Source organism: Oncorhynchus kisutch, linkage group LG4 (assembly GCF_002021735.2).
Source record: "Oncorhynchus kisutch isolate 150728-3 linkage group LG4, Okis_V2, whole genome shotgun sequence".
NCBI lineage: Eukaryota > Metazoa > Chordata > Actinopteri > Salmoniformes > Salmonidae > Oncorhynchus > Oncorhynchus kisutch.
The window spans coordinates 8791394-8804403 of record NC_034177.2 but is presented as its reverse complement, the minus strand read 5'-3'; the positions used below and the strand labels follow the sequence as shown (position 1 = coordinate 8804403).

The 13010-nt window shown below is 43.2% G+C and overlaps 1 protein-coding gene across 3 annotated transcripts in view; it reads left to right on the top strand.

Annotated features, from left to right (window-relative positions):
• The window catches only part of LOC109888508 (PEX5-related protein), a 170523-nt gene that overhangs the window by 74980 nt on the left and 82533 nt on the right, over window positions 1-13010 (top strand). The gene's annotated exons all lie outside the window — the stretch shown is intronic.

Below are 13010 nucleotides of genomic sequence, written 5' to 3'. Positions count from 1 at the left end.
CAAGACAGAACACTTTTGGTAAGATGAGGGGTGGCGGTCTATGTCTATTTCTAAATAACAGCTGGTGCGCAAAATCTAATATTAAGGAAGTCTCAAGGTTTTGCTTGCCTGAGGTAGAGTATCTCATGATAAGCTGTAGACCACACTTTTTTACCAAGAGAGTTTTCATCTATATTTTTCATAGCTGTCTATTTACCACCACAAACCTATGCTGGCTCTCAGACCTCAACACACTCAACAAGCTGTATAAGGCCATAAGCAAACAAGAAAATGCTCATCCAGAGGCGGTGCTCTAGTGGCCGGGGACTTTAATGCAGAGAAACTTAAATCCGTTTAACCTCATTTCTACCAACATGTCACATGTGCAACCAGAGGAAAAACAACTCTAGTAGACCACCTTTACTCCATACACAGAGACAAGTACAAACCTCACCCTCCATTTGGCAAATCGGACAATAATTCTATCCTCCTGATTCATGCTTACAAGCAAAAACTTTTATCAGGACATACTAGTGACTCGCTCAATACAGAAGTGGTCAGATTACACAGATGCTAAGCTACAGGACTGTTTTGCTAGCACAGACTGGAATATATGTTGGGATTCTTCCAATGGTATTGGGGAGTACACCACATCAGTCATCAGCTTCATCAATAAGAGCATCGATGACGTCGTCCCCACAGTGACCGTACGTACATACCCCAACCAGAAGCCATGGATTACAGGCAACATCGGCACTGAGCTAAAGGGTAGAGCTGCCGCTTTCAAGGAGAGGGACTCTAACCCGGACGCTTATAAGAAATCCCTCTATGCCCTCCGACAAACCATCAAACAGGCAAAGCGTCAATACAGGACTGAGATTGAATCCTACTACACCGGCTCCGATGCTCGTCGGATGTGGCAGGGCCTGCAAACTATTACAGACTACAAAGGGAAGCGCAGCCGCGTGCTGCCTAGTGAAACGAGCATACGAGACGAGCTAAATTACTTTTATGCACTTTGAGGCAAACAACACTGAAGCATGCATGAGGAGCACCAGCTGTTCTGGATGACTGTCTGATCACTCCGTGAGTAGGACCTTTAAACAGGTCAACATTAACAAGGCCACAGGGCCAGATGCATTACCAGGACGTGTACTCAGAGTATGCGCTGATAAACTGGCAAGTTTCTTCACTGACATTTTCAACCTGTCCCTGACCAAGTGTGTAATACCTACATGTTTCAAACAGACCACCATAGTTCCTTTGCCTAAGAACACCAAGGTAACCTTCCTAAATGACTACCGACCGTAGTACTCACATCTGTAGCCATGAAGTGCTTTGAAAGGCTGGTCATGACTCACATCAACAGCATCATCCCAGAAACCCTAGACCCACTCCAATTCGCATACCGCACGAACAGATCGACAGATGACGCAATCTCTATTGCACTCCACTCTGCCCTTTCCCACCTGGACAAAAAGAACACTACGTGAGAATTCTGTTAATTGATGACAGCTCAGTGTTCAACACCATAGTGCCTTCAAAGCTCATCACTAAGCTAAGGAACCTGGGACTAAATACCTTCCTTTGAAACTGGATCTTGGACTTTCTGATGGGCTGCCCCACGGTGGTAAGGGTAGGTAACAACACATCTGCCACACTGATCCTCAATTCGGGGGCCCCTCAGCAGTGCATGCTTAGACCCCTCCTGCACTCCCTGTTCACTCATGACTGCATGGCCAAGCAGGACTCCAACACCATCATTAAGTTTGCCGACGACACAGCGGTGGTAGACCTGATTACCGAGAACGATGAGACAGCCTATAGGGAGGAGGTCAGAGACCTAGCAGTATGGTGCCAGGACAACAACCTCTCCCTCAATGTGATCAAGACAAAGGAGATGATTGTGGACTACAGGAAAAAGAAGGCTGAGCACGCCCCCATTCATCAACGGGGCTGTAGTGGAGCAGGTTGAGAGCTTCAAGTTCCTTGGTGTCCACATTATCAACAAACTATCATGGTTCAAACACATCAAGACAGTTGTGAAGAGGGCACAACAACGCATATTCTCAGACTGAGAAGATTTGGCATGGGTCCTTAGATCCTTAAAAGGTTCTACAGCTGCACCATCGAGAGCATCCCGACTGGTTGCATCCCCGCCTGGTATGGCAACTGCTCGGCCTCCGACTGCAAGGAGCTACAAAGGGTAGTGCGTACAGCCCAGTACATCACTGGGGAAAGCTTCCTGCCATCCAGGACCTCTATACCAGGCGGTGTCAGAGAAAAGCCTTAAAAATAGCCAAAGACTCTAGTTCCCTTGTCATAGACTGTTCTCTCTGCTAACGCACAACAGTCGGTATTGGAGCACCAAGTCTCGGTCCAAAAGGCTTCTTAACAGCTTCTACCCCCAAGCCATAAGGCTGCTGAACAGCTAATCAAATGGCTAACCGGACTATTTGCATTGAGCCCCCTCCCCCTTTTTATGCTGCTGCTACTCGCTGTGTATTATCTATGCATAGTCACTTTATCCCTATGTACATGTACATATTACCTCAATTACATTGACTAACCTGTACCCCCGCACATTGACTCAGTACCGGTACCTCCGTATAGCCTCGTTATTGTTATTTTATTTTTACTCTCTTTTTTAAAAACTTTAGTTTATTTAGTAAATATTTTCTTAAAACTGCATTTTAAGTGAACTGGCATTGTTGTGCCAGGACAACAACCTCTCCCTTAACGTCAGCCAAACATTGGTTGATTGTTGACTTCAGAAGGCAGAGGAGGGAACATGCCCCGATCCACATCAAAGGGACTGCAGTAGAGAGAGTCAGCAGGTTTAAGTACCTCTGCGTCCACATCACAGAGTACTTGTCATGGACCAACAACACCACCACTCTTGTCAAGAGGGCGCAGCAGCATCTCTACTTCTTAAGGCGTCTGAAGAAATTCGGTATGCCACCCCAGGTCCTCTCCAAATACTACCGCTGCACCATCGAGAGCGTCCTGACCAGTTGCATCACGGACCAGTATGGGAATTGCTCCGTCCACGACCACAAGGCCCTCCAGCGGGTGGTGAAGATGGCCCAGTACATCACTGGGACCGTGTTCCCACCCATCCAGGACATCTACACGAACCGGTGTCTCAGGAAGGCCCGCAGCATCATCAAGGACCCCAACACACCCTAGCCATGAGCTGCTCTCTCCCTTATCGTCGAGCAGACGGTATCGCAGCATGAGGTCTGACACCAACAGGCTCAGAGACAGTTTCTATCTACAAGCCATCAGACTGCTGAACACTTGAACTGGCCTGACCTCCATGCTCTGATTCTCCGCACATGCACTCACTCACTCACTCGCCCATCTGCTGCTGCTTCCAGACTCTGGGAGGGCTAAATACTTAATCATTTAAATACTAGCCCCCCAAACCCACTTCCACAAAACACGTGTTAACATTGCACTATTAATTGTTGCCTTCCTGTATTATAATTATGCCAAAATGTTTATTTTATTTTCTACTGAGCCTTTTACTTTATGTTCATATTCTTATATTGTATTATCTGTTATTGATGTGGAATTGTTGAGAAGGAACCTGCAAGTAAGCATTTCTTTGGAGGATGGATGCCTGCTGAGGGGAGGGACAGCTCATAATAATGTCTGGAAGGGAGTATTATAACTGGAATGGAGTGAATACCATTTATTTCATTCCAGTCGTTATTATGAGCCATCCTCCCCTCAGCAGCCTCCACTGGTGTATCCATGTGTATCCCGTACATATGAGAGATAAAACTTGAAGCTGAATATGAAAAAGGAATAGGCCTAACCAGGTTCCTGTATAAAAGTTTCCAGTTTTAACGTCATTTGCACAAGTACTGTGAAATGCCTTTCTTGGTAAGCTCTAAACCCAACAATGCAGTAATCGATATCAATGTAGAACACAAAAATAACATAAGGTAGAACAAAAACACATATTAAATAGAAATAAGACATAAAATATGTACGAAAGCATTTTCTTGAATCGATAAGACATTTGGATTATTTTTGTTTCACTGTGTGAATGCGTCCAACGTACATGTGTGCCGAGCAAGAAAACCGCTTCACACTGGAAAGTTAGTTACCAACTTTCATTCAATAGGGGCTCTTAGTGATGTCAATTATTTATCTCTTTATGTCTCAATAGGCTACGTACTTAACCCATAAAACGTAGCACAATATAATTCAGTAGTGTGAGGGAGACCCCATATCCAATTAGTTCATAATTGGTATGTTATCTCATCAATTCAAAATGTCAGGGAATTTAATTGCAAAACCCCTCTGTGTGAAAACTGACCTTAAATTACACTATTCTGTCAAGGGAAAGGAAGGGTTAGGAATCCCATTAAGAGCTACAGTTAGTGATGATCCACCTCACGACGCACACTCGTCTACAGACAAGGTTTTTGGCCTGCATCCTGGCACCGCAATTTGTCTTATTTGACGCTAAATAGATGGGAGGCATTGAAGGAAGGCTACCTTTATGGGCGATCATCACGTGAACATCATATTCACGAGTTTCACGAGCCGTCTCTCCATAATGCATCACATAATGCTTGTCCTCTGCGAACATTACGCAAATGTGACGGAAATAAATCGTTATTCACCGACAGATGTTCCCCACTGATCACCGTCGGCAAAGTTGAAAGTGTTGTCAAAAGTTACACAGGCACATGCGTCCATGAATGGAATTTAAACTTTGAATGGATTTAATTTGCCATTGGCCTTTATATCCCGGGTCTCTAAGGGCTTCCTACGATGTGTGCACAGTGTATTTACATGTGCCGCTAGCCTTCACCTGACTGTGTGAGTGACATCTACAGGGAAGTCCCAGGGTCTCCATGATGGACACATCTTTCCAATAGCTTCCATCATGGACACACTACACTCTAAAAAGAAAAGGTTTCTGGAGTATTCTTTAGGGGTTCTTCACATTGAAACTGATGGGGAACCCCTTCTCCTTCTTCAAAGAACCCCTTTTAATGGATCCTCAAATAACCTTTTGAAGAACCTTTTGGGGTACATTTTTTTAACTAACCCCTCCCTTATGATTTAATAATAATAATGCACGTAACAATAACAACAATAGCACCATTTTTTTTTATTGTCAGTGTTTATTATGATTTTTGTGGCAAAGCAGAATAAAAAAATTCTAAATATGAGGTAAACTCCCAGCAGAGCCCCAAGTCCAATGTGTATATCCTCTGGCGTGTGGATGTTAATGTGTTGATGTTCTCCGTATCCATAGCCAGAATGATTTTACAGTGCATGTTGATTGAACAGGTTTCCTGTTATATTCATCAGAGGTGTAGGGAGTGTGAAGTCTGTGAATCCCCCCCCCCAAAATAGTAATTATACAGATGATTAACAAAACATGCACACAACAGTATTCATACTTTAGATTTTGTGGAAAATGTTCATGAAAAAGCCTGTATGGTTTTCATGCACATACCACATAATGTAGAGGCCTATGGGATATTCATTGAAGAGGTCAGGGAGGAGGATGGTACATGTGATCTGCATAACATACCAATTGGCATACCTTTGTATGCCTCCTCGTCTGTATACCTGTAGACACTGACACAAAAGTGAGCAGTTCAGTCATCTGAACACAAAACAGCCTTCAGCATATTCTTATAGCAAACATATTTTAACCTCTTTGTTGATCAATATCCATTGAATTGTGTCCATTTTCTGTTCTAGAAAGATTTGCGCCAACTTGATGACCCCCACCTCCTATGGGGTTCTTGAAATAACCTTTTGGGGGTCTTAGACTTTCAGGATCTTAGAAGAACAACCCTTGTTGAACCCCTCTTTTTTTTTTTTGTGTGTGTGTAGGACACGTGTCAAACGTAATTGATCAATTAAGGTTAGGAGCTCCCCTCACCCGGTTATCTAGGTCTTAATTAAAAGGAAAAAGACAAAAACTAGCAGACACTACGCCCTCCATGGAATGAATTTGACAACCCTGCCTTAGGACCACCCTGTATATGTCACTCACAGGGTCAGGACATGGAAATACACTGGTGGTCTGACCAACAATAATGACAATGGTGAATGAATGAAATGTTAAGAGACTGCCTCTATCTTCTCTCTTCGATGAACACGGGAACAAACTATGATCAAACTGACAATACCAGAGAGAGGAATGAAATGCCTGCCATTTTGAAATCTGTTTAACAGTATGTTGCGATTGCTTGTGCGATTACTTCGCTAGCCATTGCCTACACTAAGCTTAAAGTTTGATATTTGAAAAATGTCCACTTGATTTCATCAGGAGCTGACTGGTGACATAACAAGAATGTAACTCTTGCATGGCCTGAGGTAGCACTGATTCACCCAACATTGTTATATTACAGGAATGGCAACCTGATAAACCACGGCTGTCAGCCAATCAGCATTCAGGGCTCGAACCACCGAGTTTATAATGATGAATAAGCAATAAACAGAGCAGTTTGTTATTCTGTGTCCCGCACGTCTATAATGGCCCGGCAGGGCTTCTCTCAGTGGTTCTCTGAGCCATCGGTTGTCATTTCCCGGATGAGGTCTGTCCCTTTAATAATTCCCATTAATGTCAGCAATCTTTTTATATTTTTGCCAAAAGAGAGGCGCCTTTTTTAATTGAATAAGTGGAGATCATCTAATTAAGTGACGGGGGCTCCGAAATGATTCACTTTTCTCATTAAGGGCCCATATTCTGCTTGCAAATATACTGTAGGAAGATACGCTTTGAGGTTTAGAGGGTGAAATAGAGTAAGGCATCCAATATAAAACCATCGATCATGAAATCCTGGCTGGAGGTGCCTCCGTGCAACACTTAGCTATTACAGTTCCAGCATCTTTGAACTCAAATGGTTCTCCCCAGCAAACATAAAATGTAAACGTATGTGATACTTTTCATAACCGTAACCATAATTGGATAATGTCCAAGTTGTCTAAAAAGGGGTAAAAGTTTTTGTTTTCAATTTGGCCGTAATGGCTAATAAACAGCCACATCATTAATTCCCAGAAAATATAGTTGCGGGAACATCTGTCATTGTTAGAGCCACACATTGAGCACATACAGACGGATCATGAAGCCGTGGGCATCACCTTTCATATCAAGCGTATGGCAGGCTGTGTGCAACCTCATGGATAGTAATACATATTTTAGTGCCATCATTAAGATTCTCACATCCTATTAGCTCTCTGAGATGCATTGGAATAGAAATCTTCAAGATGTCACACAGGGAGGGGACATTGAGAGGAAACTTCTTCAAAGGGACACTTTCTGGATCCACAGGCTCAACACATTATCTACTCTTGGCCTTAACGAGGAGTTTGACTTAAAAATGTTTTTAAAGTTCCAAAATGTCCAAACTATTCTCTTGTTTTTACCCTAATTGAAAATGGTCTATTATATATACACTGCTCAAAAAAAATTAAGGGAACACTAAAATAACACATCCTAGATCTGAATGAATGAAATATTCTTATTAAATACTTTTTTCTTTACATAGTTGAATGTGCTGACAACAAAATCACACAAAAATTATCAATGGAAATCAAATTTATCAACCCATGGAGGTCTGATTTGGAGTTTTAAGTGGAAAACCACACTACAGGCTGATCCAACTTTGATGTAATGTCCTTAAAACAAGTCAAAATGAGGCTCAGTAGTGTGTGTGGCCTCCACGTGCCTGTATGACCTCCCTACAACGCCTGGGCATGCTCTTGATGAGGTGGCGGATGGTCTTCTGAGGGATCTCCTCCCAGACCTGGACTAAAGCATCCGCCAACTCCTGGACAGTCTGGTGGATGGAGCGAGACATGATGTCCCAGATGTGCTCAATTGGATTCAGGTCTGGGGAACGGACGGGCCAGTCCATAGCATCAATGCCTTCCTCTTACAGGAACTGTTGACACACTCCAGCCACATGAGGTCTAACATTGTCTTGCATTAGGAGGAACCCAGGGCCAACCGCACCAGCATATGGTCTCACAAGGGGTCTGAGGATCTCATCTCGGTACCTAATGGCAGTCAGGCTACCTCTGGCGAGTACATGGAGGGCTGTGCGGCCCCCCAAAGAAATGCCACCCCACACCATGACTGACCCACCGCCAAACCGGTCATGCTGGAGGATGTTGCAGGCAGCAGAACGTTCTCCACGGCGTCTCCAGACTCTGTCACATGTGCTCAGTGTGAACCTGCTTTCATCTGTGAAGAGCACAGGGCGCCAGTGGCGAATTTGACAATCTTGGTGTTCTCTGGCAAATGCCAAACGTCCTGCACGGTGTTGGGCTATAAGCACAACCCCCACCTGTGGACGTCGGGCCCTCATACCACCCTCATGGAGTCTGTTTCTGACCATTTGAGCAGACACATGCACATTTGTGGCCTGCTGGAGGTCATTTTGCAGGGCTCTGGCAGTGCTCCTCCTTGCACAAAGGCGGAGGTAGCGGTCCTGCTGCTGGGTTGTTGCCCTCCTACGGCCTCCTCCACGTCTCCTGATGTACTGGCCTGTCTCCTGGTAGCGCCTCCATGCTCTGGACACTACGCTGACAGACACAGCAAACCTTCTTGCCACAGCTCGCATTGATGTGCCATCCCTGATGAGCTGCACTACCTGAGACACTTGTGTGGGTTGTAGACTCCGTCTCATGCTACCACTAGAGTGAAAGCACCACCAGCATTCAAAAGTGACCAAAACATCAGCCAGGAAGCATAGGAACTGAGAAGTGGTCTGTGGTCACCACCTGCAGTACCACTCCTTTTTTGGGGGTGTCTTGCTAATTGCCTATAATTTCCACCTGTTTTGCATTGTTTTGCACAACAGCATGTGCAATTGATTGTCAATAGGTGTTGCTTCCTAAGTGGACAGTTTGATTTCACAGAATTGTGATTGACTTGGAGTTACATTGTGTTGTTTAAGTGTTCCCTTTATTTTTTTGAGCAGTGTATATATATACACACAGTTGAAGTCAAAAGTTTACACACACCTTAGCCAAATACATTTAAACTCAGTTTTTCACAATTCCTGACATTTAATCCTGGTAAAAATTCCCCGTCTTAGGTCAGTTAGGATCAACACTTTATTTTAAGAATGTGAAATGTCAGAATAGTAGTAGAGAGAATTGTAGAGAGAATTATTTACTTCAGCTTTTATTTCTTTCATCACATTCCCAGTGGGTCAGAAGTTTACATACACTCAATTAGTATTTGGTAGCATTGCCTTTAAATTGTTCAACATGGGTCAAATGTTTCAGGTAGCCTTCCACAAGCTTTCCACAAAAAGTTAAGTGCATTTTGGCCCATTCCTCCTGACAGAGCTGGTGTAACGGAGCCAGGTTTGTAGGCCTCATTGCTCACACAAACTTTTTCACTTCTGCCCACAAATTTGTGAATGGCTTTGTGATGGCCATTCCAATACCTTGACTTTGTTGTCCTTAAGCCATTTTGCCACAACTTTGGAAGTATGCTTGCCATTTGGAAGACCCATTTGCGACCAAGCTTTAACTTCCTGACTGATGTCTTGAGATGTTGCTTCAATATATCCACATAATTTTCCTCCCTCGTGATGCCATCTATTTTGTGAAGTGCACCAGTCTGTCTTGCAGATAAGCACCCCCACACAACATGATGCTGCCAGCCCCGTATTTCACGGTTGGGATGGTGTTCTTCAGCTTGCAAGCCTCCTCCTTTTTCCTCCAAACATAATGATTATGGCCAAACAGTTCTATTTTTGTTTCATCAGACCAGAGGACATTTCTCCAAAAAGTACGATCTTTGAACCCATGTGCAGTTAAAATTTTATGGCGGTTTTGGAGCTGTGGCTTCTTCCTTGCTGAGCGTCCTTTCAGGTTATGTCGATATAGGACTCGTTTAACTGTGGATATAGATGCTTTTGTACCTGTTTCCTCCAGCATCTTCACCAGATCCTTTGCTGTTGTTCTGGGATTGATTTGCACTTGTCGCACCCAAGTACGTTCATCTCCAGGAGACCGAACGCGTCTCCTTCCTGAGCGGTATGATGGCTGCATGGTCCCATGGTGTTTATACTTGTGTATTATTATTTGTACAGATGAACCTTCAGGCGTTTGGAAATTGCTCCCAAGGATGAACCAGACTTGTGGAGGTCTACAATTATTTTTCTGAGGTCTTGGCTGATTTTCCCATGGTGTCAAGCAAAGAGGCACTGAGTTTGAAGGTTGGCCTTGAAATACATCCACAGGTACACCTCCAATTGACTCAAATGATGTCAATTAGCCTATCAGAAGCTTCTAAAGCCATTACATAATTTTCTGGAATTTTCCAAGCTGTTTAAAGGCACAGTCAACTTAGTGTATGTTAACATCTGACCCACTGGAATTGTGATACAGTGAATTATAAGTGAAATAATCTGTCTATAAACAATTCTTGGAAAAATTACTTGTGTCATGCGCAAAGTAGATGTCCTAACCGACTTGCCAAAACTATAGTTTGTTAACAATACATTTGTGGTGTGGTTTAAATACAAGTATTAATGACTCCAACCTAAGTGTATGTAAACTTCCGACTTCAAATATATATATATATATATACACACACACTACCGGTCAATAGTTTCAGAACACCTCATTCAAGGGTTTTTCTTTCTTTTTACAATTTTCTACATTGCCAAATAATAGTGAAGACATCAAAACTATGAAATAACACATATGGAATCATGTAGTAACCAAAAAAGATTTCATATTTGAGATTCTTCAAATAGCCACCCTTCACCTTGACAGCTTTGCACACTCTTGGCATTCTCTTAATCAGCATCACGAGGTAGGCACCTGGAATGCATTTCAATTAACAGGTGAGCCTTCTTAAAAGTTCATTTGTGGAATTTCTTTCATTCTTAATGCGTTTGAGCCAATCAGTTGTGTTGTGACAAGGTAGGGGGGTATACAGAAGATAGCCGTATTTGGTAAAAGACCAAGTCCATATTATAGCAAGAACAGCTCAAATAAGCAAAGAGTAACGACAGTCCATCATTACTTTAAGACGTGAAGCTCAGTCAATACGAAAAATGTCAAGAACTTTGAACGTTTTTTCAAGTGCAGTCGCAAAAACCATCAAGCGCTATGATGAAACTGGCTCTCATGAGGACCGCCACATGAAAGGAAGACCCAGAGTTACCTCTGCTGCAGAGGATAAGTTCATTAGAGTTACCAGCCTCAGAAATTGTATCCCAAATACAAGGAGGAGGTGTGATGGTGTGGGGGTGCTTTGCTGGTGACACTGTCAGCGATTTATTTAGAATTCAAGGCACACTTAACCAGCATGGCTACCACCGCATTCTGTGGGGATATGCCATCCCATCTGGTTTGCGCTTATTTGGACTATCGTTTTTTTTCAAACAGGACAATGACCCAAAACACACCTCCAGGCTGTGCAAGGGTTATTTGACCAAGGAGAGTGATGGAGTGCTGCATCAGATGACCTGGCTTCCACAATCACCTGACCTCAACCCAATTTAGATGGTTTGGGATGAGTTGGACCACAGAGTGAAGGAAAAGCAGCCAACAAGTGCTCAGTATATGTGGGAACTCTTTCAAGACTGTTGGAAAAGCATTCCTCATGAAGCTGGTTGAGAGAATGCCAAGAGTGTGCAGAGCTGTCATCAAGGCAAAGGTGGCTATTTTGAAGAATCTCAAATATAAAATAGATTTTGATTTGTTTAACACTTCTTTGGTTACTACATGATTCCATGTGTTATTTCATAGTTTTGATGTCGTCACTACTATTCTACAATGTAGAAAATAGTACAAATAAAGAAAAACACTTGAATGAGTAGGTGTGTTCAAACTTTTGACTGTAAATATTGATCACATTCTTCATGTATGATTATATATTTTTATATATTGAATGTTGATATTGTGAACCTATGTTATATGTTTTTACTTCCTGCTTCAGGAAGTGATGTCACTGAGCACTGCCCCTATGTATAGGGCCTTCCAACCCCAGCTGGGATATGGATGCCTGATGAAGACTTAAGAACAAAACGTTGTTATAATAAAAATCACCTGGGAGCATGAGCAGCAGTGTGTGGCATTGTCCTTTTATTGTTCATGAGTTCACCTATAACTCCAGCACCTGCTAAACACACCTGGATGTGCTTCTGTTATTCAGCTTTTGTATCATTAAGTTTCTGCCTGAAAAGAATTTGCTCTGGAGATCAGGGATGGCAAATGTCATGTTTCCTCTTCGACAGCATTGTACAAGCAGACAATAATGATGGTGGGGCTATTTTTATATCAAAACAAATCCATATTTTGAAACATTTTTGTCACTAGAGCAACTACTTCAGGGGTAATTATAATGGATGGGATGTAACCTATGCCACAGCAGTGTTGGCAAACCTACAGCGACAGTCCAGGATGCCTCACAGGCAAGGTGATTAACTTCAGCATGTGTTTGCGAACTGAGATAAACAACTGCTAATGGCTGAGCAATTACACTTGGGGACACACCCAGTAAGTATCTTCCTCAGCTAGTCACAGCTAGTTTGGATAGTACACTGGGAGAGGTTAGTCTCCTCAGCTAGTCTGGATAGAACACTGGGAGAGATTAGTTTCCTCAGCTAGTCTGGATAGAACACTGGGTGAGATTAGACTCCTCAGCTAGACTGGATAGAACACTGGAAGAGATTAGTCTCCTCAGCTAGTCTGGATAGAACACTGGGAGAGATTAGTCTCCTCAGCTAGTCTGGATAGAACACTGGGAGAGATTAGTCTCCTCAGCTAGTCTGGATAGAACACTGGGAGAGTTTAGTCTCCTCAGCTAATCTGGATAGAACACTGGGAGAGGTTAGTCTCCTCAGCTAGTCTGGATAGAACACTGGGAGAGGTTAGTCTCCTCAGCTAGTCTAGATAGAACACTGGGAGAGGCAGATGAAGGATTCACAGAGCTAGCATTCAACTGAGCCTAACATGCTGACTAGACCGAACATATGAGTTTGCCATCGCACGCATATTGATTTTGTCCAGACGCG